A 19,498-nucleotide genomic window follows, 5' to 3' on the forward strand; every position below is an offset into this window, starting at 1 on the left:
TCTGACGGTAACGGGGGAGAGGGGGGTGAAAGGGTTAATCCCCTCCGCTGGGAACAGGCTGCCTGGGGTCTGACTGTAACTGGGGAAGTGGGGGTGAAAGGGCTAATCCCCTCCGCTGGGATCAGGCTGCCCGGGGTCTGACTGTAACTGGGGGGACGCGGGGTGAGAGGGTTAATCCGCTCCGCTGGGAACAGGCTGCCCAGGGTCTGACTGTAACTGGGGAGAGGCAGGTGAAAGGGTTAATCCTCTTCACTGGGAACTGGCTGCCTGGGGTCTGACTGTAACTGGGGAGAGGCGGGTGAAAGGGTTAATCCCCTCCGCTGGAACAGGCTCCCCGGTGTCTGACTGTAACTGGGGAGAGGGGGGGGTGAGAGGATTAATCCCCTCCGCTGGGAACAGGCTGCCCGGGGTCTGACTGTAACTGGGGAGAGGCGGGGTGAGAGGGTTAATCCCCTCCGCTGGGAACAGGCTGCCCGGGGTCTGACTGTAACTGGGGAGAGGGGGGTGAAAGGGTTAATCCCTTCCGCTGGGAACAGACTGCCCGAGGTCTGACTGTAACTGGGGAGAGGCGGGTGAAAGGGTTAATCCGCTCCGCTGGGAACAGGCGGCCCGGGGTCTGACTGTAACTGGGGAGAGGCGGGTGAAAGGGTTTATCCCGTCCGCTGGGAACAGGCTGCTCGGGGTCTGACTGTAACTGGGGAGAGGCGGGTGAAAGGGTTTATCCCCTCCTTTGGAAACAGGCTGCTCGGGGTCTGACTGTAACTGGGGAGAGGCGGGTGAAAGGGTTTATCCCGTCCGCTGGGAACAGGCTGCCCGGGGTCTGACATTAACTGGGAGGGAGGGGTGAAAGGGTTAATCCCCTCTGCTGGGATCAGGCTGCCCGGGGTCTGACTGCAACTGGGGAGAGGGTGGGTGAAAGGCTTAATCCCCTCCGCTGGGAACAGGCTGCCCGGGGTCTGACTGTAACTGGGGAGAGGCGGGGTGAAAGGGTTAATCCCCTCCGCTGGAAACAGGCTGCCCGGGGTCTGACTGTAACTGGGGAGAGGGGGGTGAAAGGGTTAATCCTCTCTGCTGGGAACAGGCTGCCTGGGGTCTGACTGTAACTGGGGAGAGGGTGGTGAAAGTGTTAATCCACTCCGCTGGGAACAGGCTGCCCGGGGTCTGACTGTAACTGGGGAGAGGGGGGTGAAAGGGTTAATCCCCTCTGCTGGGAGCAGGCTGACCGGGATCTGACTGTAACTGGGGAGAGGGGGGTGAAAGGTTTAGTCCCCTCCGCTGGGAACAGGCTGCCCGGGGTCTGACTGCAACTGGGGAGAGGGTGGGTGAAAGGGTTAATCCCCTCCACTGGGAACAGGCTGCCCGGGGTCTGACCGTAACTGGGGAGAGGGGGTTGAAAGGGTTAATCCCCTCCGCTGGGAACAGGCTGCCCGGGGTCTGACTGTAACTGGGGAGAGGGGGGTGAAAGGGTTAATCCCCTCCGCTGGGAACAGGCTGCCCGGGGCCTGACTGTATCTGGGGAGAGGGGGGTGAAAGGGTTAATCCCCTCCGCTGGGAACAGGCTGCCTGGGGTCTGACTGTAACTGGGGAGGGGCGGGTGAAAGGGTTAATCCCCTCCGCTGGGAACAGGCTGCCCGGGTATGACTGTAACTGGGGAGAGGGGGGTGAAAGGGTTAATCCCCTCCGCTGGGAACAGGCTGCCCGGGGCCTGACTGTAACTGGGGAGAGGGGGGTGAAAGGATTAATCCCCTCCGCTGGGAACAGGCTGCCTGGGGTCTGACTGTAACTGGGGAGAGGCGGGTGAAAGGGTTAATCCCCTCCGCTGGGAACAGCCTGCCTGGGGTCTGACGGTAACGGGGGAGAGGGGCGGTGAAAGGGTTAAACCCCTCCGCTGGGAACAGGCTGCCCGGGGTCCGACTGTAACTGGGGAGGGGGGTGTGTGAAAGGGTTAATCCCCTCCGCTGGGATCAGGCTGCCCGGGGTCTGACTGTAACTGGGGGGACGCGGGGTGAGCCGGTTAATCCGCTCCGCTGGGAACAGGCTGCCCAGGTTCTGACTGTAACTGGGGAGAGGCAGGTGAAAGGGTTAATCCTCTTCACTGGGAACAGGCTGCCTGGGGTCTGACTGTAACTGGGGAGAGGCGGGTGAAAGGGTTAACCCCCTCCGCTGGGAACAGGCTGCCCGGGGTCTGACTGTAACTGGGGAGGGAGGGGTGAGAGGATTAATCCCCTCCGCTGGGAACAGGCTGCCCGGGGTCTGACTGTAACTGGGGAGAGGCGGGGTGAGAGGGTTAATCTCCTCCGCTGGGAACAGGCTGCCCGGGGTTTGACTGTAACTGGGGAGAGGCGGGTGAAAGGGTTAATCCCCTCCGCTGGGAACAGGCTGCCCGGGGCCTGACTGTAACTGGGGAGAGGGGGGTGAAAGGGTTAATCCCCTCCGCTGGGAACAGGCTGCCTGGGGTCTGACTGTAACTGGGGAGAGGCGGGTGAAAGGGTTAATCCCCTCCGCTGGGAACAGCCTGCCTGGGGTCTGACGGTAACGGGGGAGAGGGGCGGTGAAAGGGTTAAACCCCTCCGCTGGGAACAGGCTGCCCGGGGTCCGACTGTAACTGGGGAGGGGGGTGTGTGAAAGGGTTAATCCCCTCCGCTGGGATCAGGCTGCCCGGGGTCTGACTGTAACTGGGGGGACGCGGGGTGAGCGGGTTAATCCGCTCCGCTGGGAACAGGCTGCCCAGGTTCTGACTGTAACTGGGGAGGGGCAGGTGAAAGGGTTAATCCTCTTCACTGGGAACAGGCTGCCTGGGGTCTGACTGTAACTGGGGAGAGGCGGGTGAAAGGGTTAACCCCCTCCGCTGGGAACAGGCTGCCCGGGGTCTGACTGTAACTGGGGAGGGAGGGGTGAGAGGATTAATCCCCTCCGCTGGGAACAGGCTGCCCGGGGTCTGACTGTAACTGGGGAGAGGCGGGGTGAGAGGGTTAATCTCCTCCGCTGGGAACAGGCTGCCCGGGGTTTGACTGTAACTGGGGAGAGGCGGGTGAAAGGGTTAATCCCCTCCGTTGGAAACAGGCTGCTCGGGGTCTGACTGTAACTGGGGAGAGGCAGGTGAAAGGGTTAATCCCCTCCGCTGGGAACAGGCTGCCCGGGGTCTGACTGTAACTGGGGAGAGGCGGGTGAAAGGGTTAATCCACTCCGCTGGGAACAGGCTGCCCGGGGTTTGAATGTAACTGGGGAGAGGCAGGTGAAAGGGTTAATCCCCTCTGCTGGGAACAGGCTGCCCGGGGTCTGACTGTAACTGGGGAGAGGGGGGTGAAAGGTTTAATCCCCTCCACTGGGAATGGGGTGCCCAGGGTCTGACCGTAACTGGGGAGAGGCGGGTGAAAGGGTTAATCCCCTCCGCTGGGAAAACTTTCTGTCACAGGAGAGAGTTAAGAGTTAAAATATAAGTGGCTGATGTCACATGTAAGCCCTGGTGTAGCCTTGGGCAACTGGGAGCTGTTTTCTTAGAATTCAGAGTGAATGCGGAGGTAGAACTGTGGGCGGCTATTATCAGTTAATCTAACCTCCATTCTCGTTTAGTGCCAAGGGGCCCCTGCAACTCTTAATTCCTTGTTAAACTAAACACATGTTGGGAAGCTGAGTTCGGGTCATGCGTACAATTGCTCTAATACACTGTTTGAGCTGAGTCACATTCGGCCAAGAGATAGTCGGCATTGTAGGAATAGGCGTCTTCCTAACCAAATAATTGAGGTCACTCAGGAGAAACAATCCAACAGGTCTTTAATGAAGGATTTCACGAAGTACAGAAAACAACAAGGATCGATGCAGGAGAGCCTTGGAACAGGTCTTATCCGAACGGGGACGCCACGAGGACTGACTCGGCAGTCCCGTGGATTGCGTCGTGACGTCATCGCGTTTTCCCGCGCTTGGGGCGGTCACGTGATGTGCGACGTGACGTCTTCGCGTTTGCCCGCGCTTGGGGCGATCACGTGATGTGCGACGAGACGTCATCGCGTTTGCCCGCGCTTGGGGCGGTCACGTGATGTGCGCCGTGATGTCATCACGTTTGGTCGCGTTCTTAAAGGAGCAACACCCGTACATGTTCTTAAAGGGGCAACGCCCCGTATATGCAATCTCTGTACAAACATAGTTAAAGGGAATTATGTACAGTAAGTAAGAGACACTCGGTGGTACCGCTACATACGCCCCCCCAGAATTCGCTTTAACGGACAAAGTCAAACGATGAGGTGGTCTGACGAGCCTGTCCGAAGGACTCCTGTAGTGTCGAGGCGGAGGCTGCTGGGCGGCTGGCGGTCTGATGGGCGGTCGCACTTGGGCTGCCATAACGCCGATGGGTGTCCGACCTTATCGCGGCAGTTGTGCTGTTCCAATGGGGCGGTGGAGGTCTAAATGTGCTGGTTGTGAGCGGATCCTTACGCACGTCGTGGTGAATAATACGTATTCAACCTCGTGAAGGATCATAGAAACGTGGGAGCTCTGCAGCCCATGGTTCGAAGCAGGCGCTGATGCAAAAAATCTGGCCGCCTTTTAATGACTGGCAGACTGGGTAGATGCGGACCATTGCCCTGTCGGTGTTGTTAGGGAGTCCCCATTTGAACGAAATATCGGCGGGAACGCAAACAGGCGATCCAGGAGGAAATTAACGTGGGTCTTGCCGGTCACTCGCCGAGCAGGCGAGCGAACCCATCGAAAGTCGAAAACGCACTGGAGGCGGTGCGCGACATAGTGCTATGACGGTAACACCGAAGCGAGTTAACAGTTGCTGCGTTGATCAGTGATCAGGTATGGTCAGCAATAGTCCCGCGTGGCCGATCGCGGCCGTGGCATGCCCTTAGACCCGTACCTCGTTGGTCGATGTGGCGGTTGTTATTTTGTTCTTGGGGGAACTGCCGGGAGGGCGGCAACGCTTCGCTTTCGCGCAGAACTGCGCGCGGTAGATTACACAACCCAGCAGGCTGACGAGCTGGGGCGGCGTCTGTGGGGGATGAGTCTTCGTGTTTCGCGAGGGATGGGTCCTTGTGGTTTGCGAGGGAAAAGTCCTCGTGGTTTGCGAAGGATGTGTCCTCGTGGTTCGCGAGGGATGGGTCCTCGTGGGTCGCGACGAGTGCGTCCTTGTGATTCGTGAGGAGCGAGTCCTCGTGGGTTGCAAGGGGCGAGTCCTCGTGGGTGGCGAGGCATGGTTTGTGAGGACTGAGTCCTCGTGGCATCGCCGCCGGGGCACGCTCCGATCTTGTGGGCCTGAAAACCGGCAGCACCCGCGCTTGGAGGGGTTTCATACTTGCTGTTCCATTGGGAGATGTCGAGGAGGCGGACGATCCAAGCGGCGGTAGAGCAGTCGAGTACGGAGACCGTATACAGGTACGTGGTCTGCGCCACCTCGATGTTACACAGGGCGAACGGGCTTCTACCAGAATAAAGCACGAGGATGGTTGTTGCTCCCTGAATTGCGGTAGCGACAGCGAAACGGCTGGTGCTTCCATGGCGTGCTTCCTTTGTGAAAATCGTTCACAAAAATCAGAGTTCGGCTGCGCTTCTTTCATGAAAAACGTTCACGAAACTCGGGGTCACCAATGTAGGAATAGGCGTATTCCTAACCAAATAATTGAGGTCGACTCAGGAGAAACAATCCAACAGGTCTTTAATGAAGGATTTCATGAAGTACAGAAAACAACAAGGACTGATGCAGGAGAGCCTTGGAACAGGTCTTACCTGAACGGGGACGCCACGAGGACTGACTCGGCAGTCCCGTGGATTGCGTCGTGACGTCATCGCGTTTTCCCGCGCTTGGGGCGGTCACGTGATGTGCGACATGACGTCATCGCGTTTGCCCACGCTTGGGGCGGTCACGTGATGTGCGACGTGACGTCATCGTGTTTGCCCGCGCCTAGGGCGGTCACGTGATGTGCGCCGTGACGTCATCGCGTTTGGTCGCGTTCTAAAAGAGGCAACGCCCTGTACATGTTCTTAAAAGGGCAACGCCCCGTACATGCAAATTCTGTACAAACATAGTTAAAAGGAATTATGTACAGTAAGTAAGAGACACTCGGTGGTACCGCTACAACATAAGGAAGTGTGTTACCAGGCCCGTGTTTCTGTGTATTTCACTCACGTCCCATCCAGCACTCCCAGGGCAGGTACAGCACAGGTTACATACAGAGTAAAGCTCCCTCTACACTGTCCCATCAAACACTCCCAGGGCAGGTACAGCATGGGTTAGATACAGAGTAAAGCACCCTCTACACTGTCCCATCAAACACTCCCAGGGCAGGTACAGCACGGGTTAGATGCAGCGTACTGCTCCCTCTACACTGTCCCATCAAACACTCCCAGGGCAGGTACAGCACAGGTTACATACAGAGTAAAGCTCCCTCTACACTGTCCCATCAAACACTCCCAGGGCAGGTACAGCACGGGTTAGATACAGAGTAAAGCTCCCTCTACACTGTCCCATCAAACACTCCCAGGGCAGGTACAGCACGGGTTAGATACAGAGTAAAGCTCCCTCTACACTGTCCCATCAAACACTCCCAGGGCAGGTAGAGCACGGGTTAGATACAGAGTAAAGCTCCCTCTACACTGCCCATCAAACACTCCCAGGGCAGGTACAGCACGGGTTAGATACAGAGTAAAGCTCCCTCTACACTGTCCCATCAAACACTCCCAGGGCAGGTACAGCACAGGGTTAGATACAGAGTAAAGCTCCCTCTACACTGTCCCATCAAACACTCCCAGGGCAGGTAGAGCACGGGTTAGATACAGAGTAATGCTCCCTCTACACTGTCCCATCAAACACTCCCAGGGCAGGTAGAGCACGGGTTAGATGCAGAGTAAAGCTCCCTCTACACTGTCCCATCAAACACTCCCAGGGCAGGTAGAGCACGGGTTAGATACAGAGTAAAGCTCCCTCTACACTGTCCCATCAAACACTCCCAGGGCAGGTAGAGCACGGGTTAGATACAGAGTAAAGCTCCCTCTACACTGTCCCATCAAACACTCCCAGGGCAGGTACAGCACGAGTTAGATACAGAGTAAAGCTTCCTCTACACTCTCCCATCAAACACTCCCAGGGCAGGTACAGCACGGGTTAGATACAGAGTAAAGCTCCCTCTACACTGTCCCATCAAACACTCCCAGGGCAGGTACAGCACGAGTTAGATACAGAGTAAAGCTCCCTCTACACTGTCCCATCAAACACTCCCAGGGCAGGTACAGCACGGGTTAGATACAGAGTAAAGCTCCCTCTACACTGTCCCATCAAACACTCCCAGGGCAGGTAGAGCACGGGTTAGATACAGAGTAAAGCTTCCTCTACACTGTCCCATCAAACACTCCCAGGGCAGGTACAGCACGGGTTAGATACAGAGTAAAGCTCCCTCTACACTGTCCCATCAAACACTCCCAGGGCAGGTACAGCACGGGTTAGATGCAGAGTAAAGCTCCCTCTACACTGTCCCATCAAACACTCCCAGGGCAGGTACAGCACGGGTTAGATGCAGCGTACTGCTCCCTCTACACTGAAAGATAGACTTGCATTTATATAGCGCCTTTCACAACCTCAGGACGTCCCAATGCACTTCACAGCCAATGAAGTACCTTTGAAGTGTAGTCACTGTTGTAATGTGGGAAACGCAGCAGCCAACTTGCGCACAGCAAGCTTCCACAAACAGCAATGTGATAATGACCAGATCATCTGTTTTTGTTATGTTGTTTGAGGGATAAATATTGGCCCCAGGACAGCGGGGAGAATTCCCCCCTGCTTTTCTTCAAAATTGTGCCTTGGGATCTTTTCCGTCCACCTGAGAGAAAGCAGACGGGGCCTCGGTTTAACGTCTCATCCGAAAGACGGCATCTCTGAGATTCTGGCGCTCTCTTTTGTCATTCAATCTCTCCTGCCTTCCACCCTATCACAGGCCTTCCCTTTTGTTAATTCCTCCCCTCCCCCTTTTCTCTGCCCCTGCGCCAGCTTGGAACCTGTTACATTTCAAACTTTTCCCAGTTCCGATTAAAGCTCAACCACCTGAAACAATGGCCCAGAAATTCGGGTCTCCACGGGTGAGTACGCACGGGGTACTCACCCGTAGGCCCAATGGAAGTGCCGGTTTCCTGCATGCACTGCGCATGCGCGGGAAACCGGCACTTCCGTTCCCCTGAAAGCAGGGGTTCAGAGGTCGAACACGTGCGCCGGAGAGGCAGCGCGTGCGCATCGAACTTACGGTTTTTTTTGCAGGTTTTCCCGGGAGGGTAAGTCTCCAGCAGTTACACTTTAAAAAGCAGTCGCAAGGCTTGCTTTTAACAAGGTAAGTGGTGAATTAATTAAAACTAAAACATTTTTTCCACAGGTTTATTATTTTTAAATACTTTAAAGAAAGGTAAGTTTATTTTTAGCCCTGTTAGAAAATGTAATTAATTTTTTCAAAAATGTAAATGATTGTTTAAAATAGTTATTTCATGTAATTTATAGTTTATTTAAAAATGTGATTTAAAAAAAAAAATTATTTGATGTTTTAGTGATGTTTTGGGGCTTGTAGTATTTATAGTTTTGACAGCTCGTCCTGTCAATTTTATGAATGAAGCATTCCCTGCTACCATTGGCTCTCCATGGCCCATGTGATCCCAAGGGACGCTTCGAACTGACTGCGCCCCTGGGATACACAAGCACTGCGTGCCGGAAGTTGGAGGAGGCCCAGGATCGGAATCCCACGGGGCCCACAGCTCAACGGCCGGCGCGCTGGGTAAGTGCAGGTCGGGGGCTTGCACCCGCGGGAAGCCCCCGACCCGAATTTCTGGGTCATTAACTCTGTTTTTTCCTCTCTCCACTGATGCTGCCCGACCCACTGAGTGGTTCCAGCATCCGCTGTATATTGCTTATGTACTAGGGAGCTCCGACACGGCAAGAGAGCCCCAGGTGGGCAGAGGAAACGCTTCAAGTACACCCTCAAAGCCTCCTTGAAAAAGTGCAACATCCCCCACCGACACCTGGTCTTTATGTTCATTAATAAATAGACATTCTTATTACGAACACAGCTAGCTTTTGCTAGACACTTTTATTGAGCACATGTGGACTAGGTACAGTATCTGTAGAGGCATCCATCTTGACTGCTGCCTTGTGGGTAGCCTAGTGCCTCATGGGTAATGTAGTCTTAATATATATACAGCTAGGTAGTGTAGTCTTATACATACAGCTATATACAGCTCTACAGCTCCACCTAGTGTCCACTATAGAATGACATGTTATTGATCATTACACCTGGGACTCCCTGACCCCCAGACCGCACAAAGTGGAGGAGAAGCATCCGGGAATGCTCCGAACACCTCGAGTCTCTTCACCGGGAGCAAGCGGAAACCAAGCGCAAACAGCGGAAGGAGCGCACGTCAACCTAAGCACCCCACCCACCCGCCCCTTCAACCGCGGTTCGAAGGGACTGCCTAAGAGAGAAGAGAGGGCCTTGGTGAGACCACACCTGAGAGAGGGACTGAGAGAGAGAGACAGAGAGAGAGACTGAGAGAGAGAGAGACAGAGAGAGAGGGACTGAGAGAGAGAGACAGAGAGAGACAGAGAGAGAGAGGGACTGAGCGAGAGAGACAGAGAGAGAGAAACAGTGAGAGAGAAACAGAGAGAGACGGACTGAACGATACAGCACAGAGTAAAGACGTCTTCCTCCAATTATATAGGGCCTTGGTGCCAGTGAGCCAGTGCAGCCTTCGGTCGCCTGAGGAAGAGAGTGTTTGAAGACCATGAGCTCAAACCCAGCACCAAGCTCATGGTCTACAGAGCAGCAGTGATACCCGCCCTGCTGTATGCCTCAGAGACATGGACCATGTGCAGCAGGCACCTCAAAGCACTGGAGAGGTACCACCAACGCTACCTCCACAAGATCCTGCAAATCCATTGGCAGGATAGGTGCACCAACGTCAGTGTTCTCGCTCAGGCCAACATCCCCAGCATTGAAGCTCTGACCACGCTCAATCAGCTCCGATGGACGGGTCACATTGTCCGCATGCCCGATACGAGACTCCCAAAACAAGCGCTCTACTCGGAGCTCCGGCACTGTAAGAGAGCCCCAGGTGGGCAGAGGAAACACTTCAAGGACACCCTCAAAACCTCCTTGAAAAAGTGTAACATCCCCACCGACACCTGGGAATCCCTGGCCCCCAGGCCGCACAAAGTGGAGGAGATGCATCCGGGAAGGCGCCGAGCACCTCGAGTCTCTTCGCCGGGAGCAAGCGGAAGCCAAGCGCAGGCAGCGCAAGGAGCGCACGTCAACCCAAGCACCCCACCCACCCGCCCGCCCCTTCAACCACCGTCTGCCCCACCTGTGACAGAGACTGTTGGTCCCACATTGGACTCATCAGTCACCTGAGAACTCATTTTTAGTGTGGAAGCAAGTCATCCTCGGTTCCGAGGGACTGCCTAAGAGAGGAGAAGGCTAGGACACTGGAGTAGGATTCGAATCTACAAAGTTCTGACTCAGAAGCGACAGTGCTACCCACTGGGCCACGAGTGCTGGTGGCCAAAGCTCTTGCTAAAACTCTGCACCTTTGTTAGTGAAGCCCGTGTCTTGAACCAGGCTACATACGATCCAGGTCTGAGCTGCAACAAGGGGTAGATGAACGCTCCCTAACGAACCCAATTTGCTTTCCTTTTTTTTTTCATTCGTTCCTGGGATGTGGGCGTCGCTGGCAAGGCCAGCATTTATTGCCCATCCCTAATTGCCCCTTGAGAAGATGGTGGTGAGCCGCCTTCTTGAACCGCTGCAGTCCGTGTGGTGAAGGTACTCCCACAGTGCTGTTAGGAAGGGATTTCCAGGATTTTGACCCAGCGACGATGAAGGATCGGCGAAATACTTCCAAGTCAGGATGGTGTGTGACTTGGAGGGGAACTTGGAGGTGGTGGTGTTCCCACGCGCCTGCTGCCCTTGTCCTTCTAGGTGGAAGAGGTCGCGGGTTTGGGAGGTGCTGTCGAAGAAGCCTTGGCGAGTTGCTGCAGTGCATCTTGTAGATGGTGCACACTGCAGCCACGGTGCGCCGGTGGTGGAGGGAGTGAATGTTTAAGGTGGTGGATGGGGTGCCGATCAAGCGGGCTGCTTTGTCCTGAACGGTGTAGTGTATGTACCTTTAAGAGAGAACTACTTTTACAGCTCCTGTATACTGTAGTACCGGCAGTGACCACACCTGTATATAAGCCTTGAGCATGCCTCTGTACCCCAGTCTTGAGACTACCCTACTCCAGTAAATACCTGTTGATTGTTAAGTTACAGCATCCGTGTGGTTATTGAAAAATATCATACTCTCAGAATCACGGACCTAACAGTGGCGACGAGTGTCGATTTGAATCTACCTGCAACTCTGCATTTCCCTTCAAGGATTCGCTTCGGAGTGCGGTGGAAGAAAGTCGAAGCCAGAAACACGGGCGTTGACCACGAGCAACCGCCCAGTCATCCGGCAGAGAGTGAACATCGCAGGGGAGGCTGTGGAGAGCCGGGCTTGGTTCCCCAGCCACGACGATCAGCAACAGACTGACGACAGGTACAGCGCAGACCCTTCCCGGACAGCGGCGGCTGGAGCCGACCGACGGCGGAGAAAAAGCCGAGCAGCGTCGACGGGGTAAGATAGAGGGTGAAGCGCACAGGGTGCAGCCGGGGGTTGAAAACCGAGCGGCGTTGAGGAAAAACAAAACGGAGAGAGAGAGGGTAAAGCAGCAGCTGGGTTCAGGACCGAGCGGCGGAAACGGGAAAGGCGCACAGAAAGAAAAAACAAAACAAAAAAAAAATGCGCAGAGCACAGCCAGGGCTCAAGGGCTGAACAGTGTCCGCGGGGAGAAGAAGGGAGAGCGCGGGAGACGCCATTGAGCCAAGGAGAAAACGGAAGAGCGCGGGAGACGCCATTTTTAGAAGCCGCAGCGGAGAAGAAGGTCGAGCGCGGGAAGGAAGGAAAGCGTGGGAGACGCCATTTTGTGCCAGCGGAGAAGAAGGGGAAGCGCAGGAGACGCCATTTTTGACAGTTAAATCACACCCAGGGATGCCGAAGAGTGGCAGTATCTCTACGTTCGACAATGAAGTCGAAGATTGCGCGACATATGTGGAACGTATTGAGGTGTACTGCAGGGCGAATGAAGTGCCAGATGCTAGGAAAGCACTGGTTTTGTTAAATTCCATGGGTGCAAAAACTTATGGGTTACTGCGAAACCTAATAACCCCAGAGAAGCCTGTGAACAAGAATTTTGAAAGCATAGTAGAAATCCTACAGGACCACTTAAACCCCACACCGCTGCTGATAGCAGAACGATTTAAGTTCCATAAAAGGAACCAACACAAAGACGAAAGCAATGCTGAGTACCTAACAGAACTGCGCAAGCTATCGAAACACTGCCAGTTTGGAGTGGGACTAGCAGATACGTTAAGGGACAAGTTTGTGTGTGGGCTTCAAAGTGAAGGAACCCAGAAACGGCTTCTATCAGAAAAGGATCTTACGCTGGACAAGGCTTTCAGTATGGCAGTATCACACGAAGCAGCCGCAAGGGGCGCTGCAGAGATACAACGGAGACCGCAACAATATGGCACCAATGAAATGTCCTATGGAACAGGGAAGTGCGATCACTGCGGCAGAACAACACATGACCAGAAGGATTGTTGGTTCAAGGACCAAGTGTGCAGACAGTGTGGAAAAGCAGGACACATAGCAAGAGTCTGCAGGTCTGGGAAAAAAACCAACAGTAAGAAATCTCCACACGAGAAGTACAAAAAGGTACACAAGGTGATGGACAGAAGTTCAGACGAACAGAAAAGTGACACAGACTCCGGAAGCAAGGTGCTGGGTTGTCTGAAACTACATAAGGTAACCAAAATGGAGGATCACCAGAATATCTGGGTCACACTCAGATAGACGGAGTCCAAGTGAAAATGGAATTGGACACAGGATCAGCCCTAACAGTCATAAACCAAAGAGACTACAAGCGGCTATTTTCACATATACCCTTGAAAGCTCCAGAGATTGTCTTGAAGACGTACACGGGGCAAAAAGTCTACCCCAAAGGAAAAATAAAGGTGAAAGTGATATATAAAGGCCAGGAAATACCTAAAATGGACATATATGTATTGCCAGATGGAGGACCACCACTGCTAGGACGTGAATGGATCCGGAAGATACAATTAGATTGGCATTCCATACAGGCACTGAAGGTTGAGGCCAAAAAGGATGACGACGTCACACCTGGACGACTGTCAGAAATGCTAACTGACACAAAAGAAGTGTTCCAGCAGGGACTCGGAACACTAAAAGGCATAACAGCAATGATTAAAATAGAGGAAAATGCAAGCCCAAAGTTTCTTAAGGCCAGACCAGTGCCTTATGCGATCAGACCAGCTGTCGAAGCAGAGCTTGAAGGGTTGGAACGTTCAGGAGTACTGTCCAAAGTAGACTGGAGCGAGTGGGCTACACCCATCGTTCCTGTAATGAAGAAGTCGTTGAGTAATACGCCTGGGGAACCAAAGAAGATCCGCATCTGTGGGGATTTTAAGGTGACAGTGAACCCAGTCCTTCACACGGTACAATATCTGCTTCCACGAATTGAGGATATTTTCGCCTCGCTATCTGGAGGTAAACACTTCACCAAAATTGATCTAGCCCAGGCGTACTTGCAAATGGAGGTAGAAGAAGCCTCGAAACAATACCTTACGATTAACACTCATAAAGGTCTCTATCAATACAATCGGCTGGTGTTCGGGGTAGCATCGGCTCCGGCTATTTGGCAAAGGGTGATGGATCAAGTCCTGCAAGGGATTCCAGGGACCCAGTGTTATTTGGACGACATCCTGGTCACGGGCGAAAATGACAGTGATCACCTCGCCAACTTGGAGAAGGTGCTCACCAGATTAAAGGACTATGGGCTACGAGCTAATCGCCACAACTGCGAGTTTTTCCAGAAGCAGATCTCGTATTGTGGCCACGTCATCGATGAAGAGGGGTTACATAAGTGCCCTGAAAAGATTGAGGCAGTAGTCAAGGCTCCAGCACCGGAAAATGTGTCACAACTGAGGTCGTTCCTCGGGCTGGTAAACTACTACCATAAGTTCTTACCAAATTTGTCCACGGTATTACACCCACTGAACACCCTACTGCAAACAGGGGTACCATGGAAATGGAATGACGAACGTAGACGAGCTTTCCAGAAGTGTAAAGAATTGATCACATCAAAAGAGGTGTTGGCCCATTTCAACCCAGCACTACCAATTCGTTTGGCATGTCGTGCATCACCCTATGGTATTGGAGTGGTGCTGTCGCACAAATTCCCAGACGGGTTGGAGAGGCCAGTAGCCTTTGCGTCTCGGTCACTACCCTCAGCCGAGTGCAACTACACCCAGATTGCCAGGGACGCCCTCAGCCTAGTATGGGGAGTAAAAAAATTCAACCACTATTTGCATGGGCAGAAGTTCACCTTGCTGACTGACCACCAACCACTTGTCTCCATCTTTAATCCTAAGAAGGGCGTTCCAGTGATAACTGCACAACGGTTACAAAGATGGTCCCTGTTTCTAGGGGCGAATCAATATGAAATAGAATATAAAGGCACGAAACAGCATGGAAACGCTGATGGGCTATCACGCCTGCCACTGCCTACTGTGGAGGAAGCACCAGCAGTGGACCCTATCGAGATATTTTATTCGTCAATAATTGAACAATTGCCAGTAACGAACGCAGATATAGAGGAGACCCGCAATGATCCGACGCTGTCTCGGGTATATGATTTGACGGTGAGGTGATGGCCAACACATGGCGACTCACTGTTGCCAGCATTCTCATCCAGGAGAGAACAGCTGTCAGTATGCCAGGGGACAGTGATGTGTGGATCCAGAGTGGTGATTCCACCCAAGTTAAGGGAGAGAGTGCTAAATGAGCTTCATGAAGGTCATCTGGGGGGAGTGGAAATGAAAACCCTTGCTAGGGCTTATGTGTGGTGGCCGGGAATCGATCAACAAATCGAAGACCTAACCAAGAGTTGCTCAGGATGCCAGAAGGTCCAAAATGCACCACCACATGCCCCTCTACACCCATGGGAGTGGCCCTCCTCTCCATGGCAATGGGTGCATATTGATTTCGTTGGTCCATTCATGGACTCAGTGTTCTTAATAGCAGTGGATGCTCATTCGAAATGGCCTGAGGTGATAAAAATGTCCTCAACCACTACAGAGAAAACAATTGCAGTCCTACGGACCATATTTGCCAGGAACGGCTTGCCAGAGCAGATTTGCTCTGATAATGGACCACAGTTTGTGCCCGAAGAGTTTTGAAAATTTATGAGAAGGAATGGGGTAAGGCATTACACATCCGCCCCGTATCATCCAGCCACAAATGGATTGGCTGAGAGGTTCATACAAACCTTTAAGAAGGCGATAAAGGCCATGTGCGACAATGAAATTCCACTACAGCATAAGGTGGACAATTTCCTGTTAGCCTACCGAAACGCGACACATGCAGTTACCAACCAGACCCCAGACATGATGTTCTTTAACCGAAGGTTGAGATCTCGTCTGGACTTGCTCAGACCAAATGTGCGAAGAAATGTTGAGGATAAACAATTCCAGCACATCAATGAGAAGCCGACAAGGAGCTTCAACGTAGGACAACCAGTCTTGGCCCGTGACTACCGAACAGAGAAATGGCAACCCGGAACGATATGCACAAGGCAGGGGCCATTAATGTACACAGTGGCTGTCGGGGAGAACATTGTGAGACGCCACGTTGATCAGATCTTAGCGTCACAGGAACGAGTCAACCCCATGTCTTGCGTACCTGGGGATGAACCCGACATACCGGTAGCATCTGCCTCCGAACCAGTAGCAGTGGAACCCGATGAACTAACCGATGAAAAGGGGCCAGAATCGACTCTGCACCAAGAACAAGAACCTCCGGAAAGGCGCTATCCCAAAAGGATCAGGAAGCCGCCCCAAAGACTGAATCTATAAATGGACTATTGTTGTTTAATGTAAATGTTAAAGTGTTAATTGTTATTTGAATATTATGGGTACTGCTAATCTAAAAGGGGAGGAATTGTAGTGTATGTACCTTTAAGAGAGAACTACTTTTCACCTCCTGTATACTGTAGTACCGGCAGTGACCACACCTGTATATAAGCCTTGAGCATGCCTCTGTACCCCAGTCTTGAGACTACCCTACTCCAGTAAATACCTGTTGATTGTTAAGTTACAGCATCCGTGTGGTTATTGAAAAACATCATACTCTCAGAATCACGGATCTAACAAGTATGGTGTCGAGCTTCTTGAGTGTTGTTGGAGCTGCACTCATCCAGGCAAGTGGAGAGTATTCCATCACACTCCTGACTTGTGCCTTGTAGATGGTGGAAAGGTTTTGGGGAGTCAGGAGGTGAGACACTCGCCGCAGAATACCCAGCCTCTGACCTGCTCTTGTTGCCACAGTATTTATGTGGCTGGTCCAGTTAAGTTTCTGGTCAATGGTGACCCCCAGGATGTTGATGGTGGGGGATTCGGCGATGGTAATGCCGTTGAATGTTAAGGGGAGGTGGTTAGACTCTCGCTTGTTGGAGATTCTTGTGTCCGTGTATAATAAGACACAGACTGCAGGAGAATGGTACAACAGGTGTTTACTCAACGTGGCTCACACTGGAACTGATCTGTACAGATTACTACTCAGTGCTATATACAGGTGTGGTCACTGCCGGTACTGCAGTATACATGAGCTGTAAAAGATAGTTCCCCCCTTAAAGGTATATACATTACAATTCCTCCCCTTTTAGATTAACAGTACCATAATACTCATTTAACAATTAAATATCAAGCTAATTACAATTAACACATTCAACATGCAACATTAGCTGAAAATAGTCTATTTATATATTCAGTCTTTGGGGAGGCTTCCTGATCCTTTCTGGATAGCGCCATTCCCGAGTGTCTTGCTCCTGGTGCGGAGGCGATTCTGGCCCCCTGTCGTCGGTTGGTTCATCAGCTTCCGATGCTACTGTTTCTGGGGTAGATGCGACCTGTACGTTGGGTTCATCACCTGGTACGTATGGGCGAGGCATGGGGTTAACTTGTTCCTGTGACTCTAGGATTTGGTCAGCATGGCGTCTCACGATGCTCTCCCCAACGTCCACTGTGTACATTAGTGGGCCCTGCCGTGTGCATATCGTTCCTGGCTGCCATTTTTCTGTTCGGTAGTCGCGGTCCAAGACTGGTTGCCCTATATTGAAGCTCCTTGTTGGCTTCTCATGGATGTGCTGGAATTGCTTACTCTTAACATCTCTTCGTACGTTTGGTCTGAGCAAATCCAGGCGAGATCTTAACCTTTGTTTAAAGAACATCATGGCCGGGGCCTGGTTGGTGACTGCATGTGTCGCATTCCGGTAGGCGAACAGGAAATTGTCCACCTTGTGCTGCAGTGGAATGTTGTCATTGTACATAGCCTTTATTGCCTTCTTAAAGGTTTGTACGAACCTCTCAGACAATCCATTTGTGGCTGGATGATACGGGGCGGATGTGTAATGCCTTACCCCATTCTTTTTCAAGAACCTCCGGAACTCTTCGGACACAAACTGTGGTCCGTTGTCGGAGCAAATCTGTTCTGGCAAGCCATTCCTGGCAAAAATGGTCCGTAGGACTGCAATAGTTTTCTCCGTGGTGATGGAGGACATTTTGATGACCTCAGGCCATTTCGAGTGCGCATCCATGGCTATTAAAAACATTGAGTCCATGAATGGACCAGCAAAATCAATATGCACCCGTTGCCATGGAGATGAGGGCCACTCCCATGGGTGTCAAGGGGTCTGTGGTGGTGCATTTTGGACTTTCTGGCATCCTGAGCAGCTCTTGGTCAGGTCCTCGATTTGTTTATCGATTCCCGGCCACCACACATAAGCCCTGGCTAGGCTTTTCATTTTTACCCCTCCCAGATGACCCTCATGAAGCTCATTGAGCACTCTATCCCTTAACTTGGGTGGAATTACCACTCGGGATCCACACATCAAGGTCCCCCAGCACACTGACAGCTGTTCTCTCCTTGTCGAGAATGCTGGCAACAGTGAGTCGCCATGTGCTGGCCATCCCTTCACCGTCAAATCATAGACCCGAGACAATGTCGGGTCATTTCGGGTTCCCTTTTCGATACAAGCGTTAGTTACCGGTAGGTATTCAACTATAGTCGAATGGAATATTTCGACAGGATCCACTGCTGGTGCTTCCTCCGCAGTAGGCAGTGGCAGGCGCGATAGCCCATCAACATTTCCATGCTGTTTCGTGCCCTTATATTCAATCTCATAGTGGTGCACCCCTAGAAAAAGTGACCATCTTTGTAGTCGTTGCGCAGTCATCACCGAAACGCCCTTCTTCGGATTAAAAATGGAGACAAGAGGCTGGTGATCAGTCAGCAAGGTGAATTTCTGCCCGTGCAGATAGTGATTGAACTTTTTCACTCCCCACACTAGGCTGAGGGCCTCCCTGTCAATCTGGGCGTAGTTACGCTCAGCTGAGTTTAGTGATCATGACGCAAAGGCTATTGGCCTCTCTGAGCCGTCCGAGAATTTGTGCGACAGCACCGCTCCAATGCCGTAGGTTGACGCATCACATGCCAACTGAATTGGTAATGCTGGGTTGTAATAGGCCAATACCTCTTTCAATGTGATTAGTGTTTTGCTCTTCTGGAAAGCTCGTCTACATTCGTCACTCCACTTCCATGGCACCCCAGTTTGCAGTATGGTGTTCAGTGGGTGTAGTATTGTAGACAAATTTGGCAAGAACTTATGGTAGTAGTTTACCAGCCCGAGGAACGACCTCAGTTGTGACACATTTTCCGGTGCTGGAGCCTTGACTACTGCCTCAATCTTCTCTGGGGACTTATGTAACCCCTCTTTATCGATAACGTGGCCACAATACGAGATCTGTTTTCTAAAAAACTCGCATTTGGGGCGGTTAGCTCGGAGCCCATATTCCTGCAATCTAGTGAGCACCTGCTCCAGGTTGGCAAGGTGATCACTGTCATTTTCGCCTGTGACCAGGATGTCGCCCAAATAAAACTGGGTCCCTGGGATCCCTTGCAGGACTTGTTCCATTGCCCTCTGTCAAATAGCCGGAGCTGATGCTACTCCGAATACCGGCCGGTTGTATTGGTAGAGACCTTTATGGGTGTTGATTGTGAGGTATTTTTTTGATGCTTCTTCTACCTCCATTTGCAGATACGCCTGGGCCAGATCAATCTTAGTGAAGCATTTCCCTCCAGATAGCGAGGCGAAAATATCTTCAATCCGCGGAAGTGGATATTGTACAGTGTGAAGGACTGGGTTCACTGTTACCTTAAAGTCCCCACAGATGCGAACCTTCCTTGGTTTCCCAGGCGTGCTGCTCAACGACTTTTTCATCACAGGGATGATGGGTGTAGCCCACTCGCTCCACTCTACCTTGGACAGTACACCTGAACGTTCCAGACTCTCCAGCTCTGCTTCGACGGCTGGGCGGAT

This window comes from Somniosus microcephalus, chromosome 12 (assembly GCF_052327205.1).
Source record: "Somniosus microcephalus isolate GS21.2 chromosome 12, FLI_Smic_1.0, whole genome shotgun sequence".
In the NCBI taxonomy this organism is placed as follows: Eukaryota; Metazoa; Chordata; class Chondrichthyes; order Squaliformes; family Somniosidae; genus Somniosus; species Somniosus microcephalus.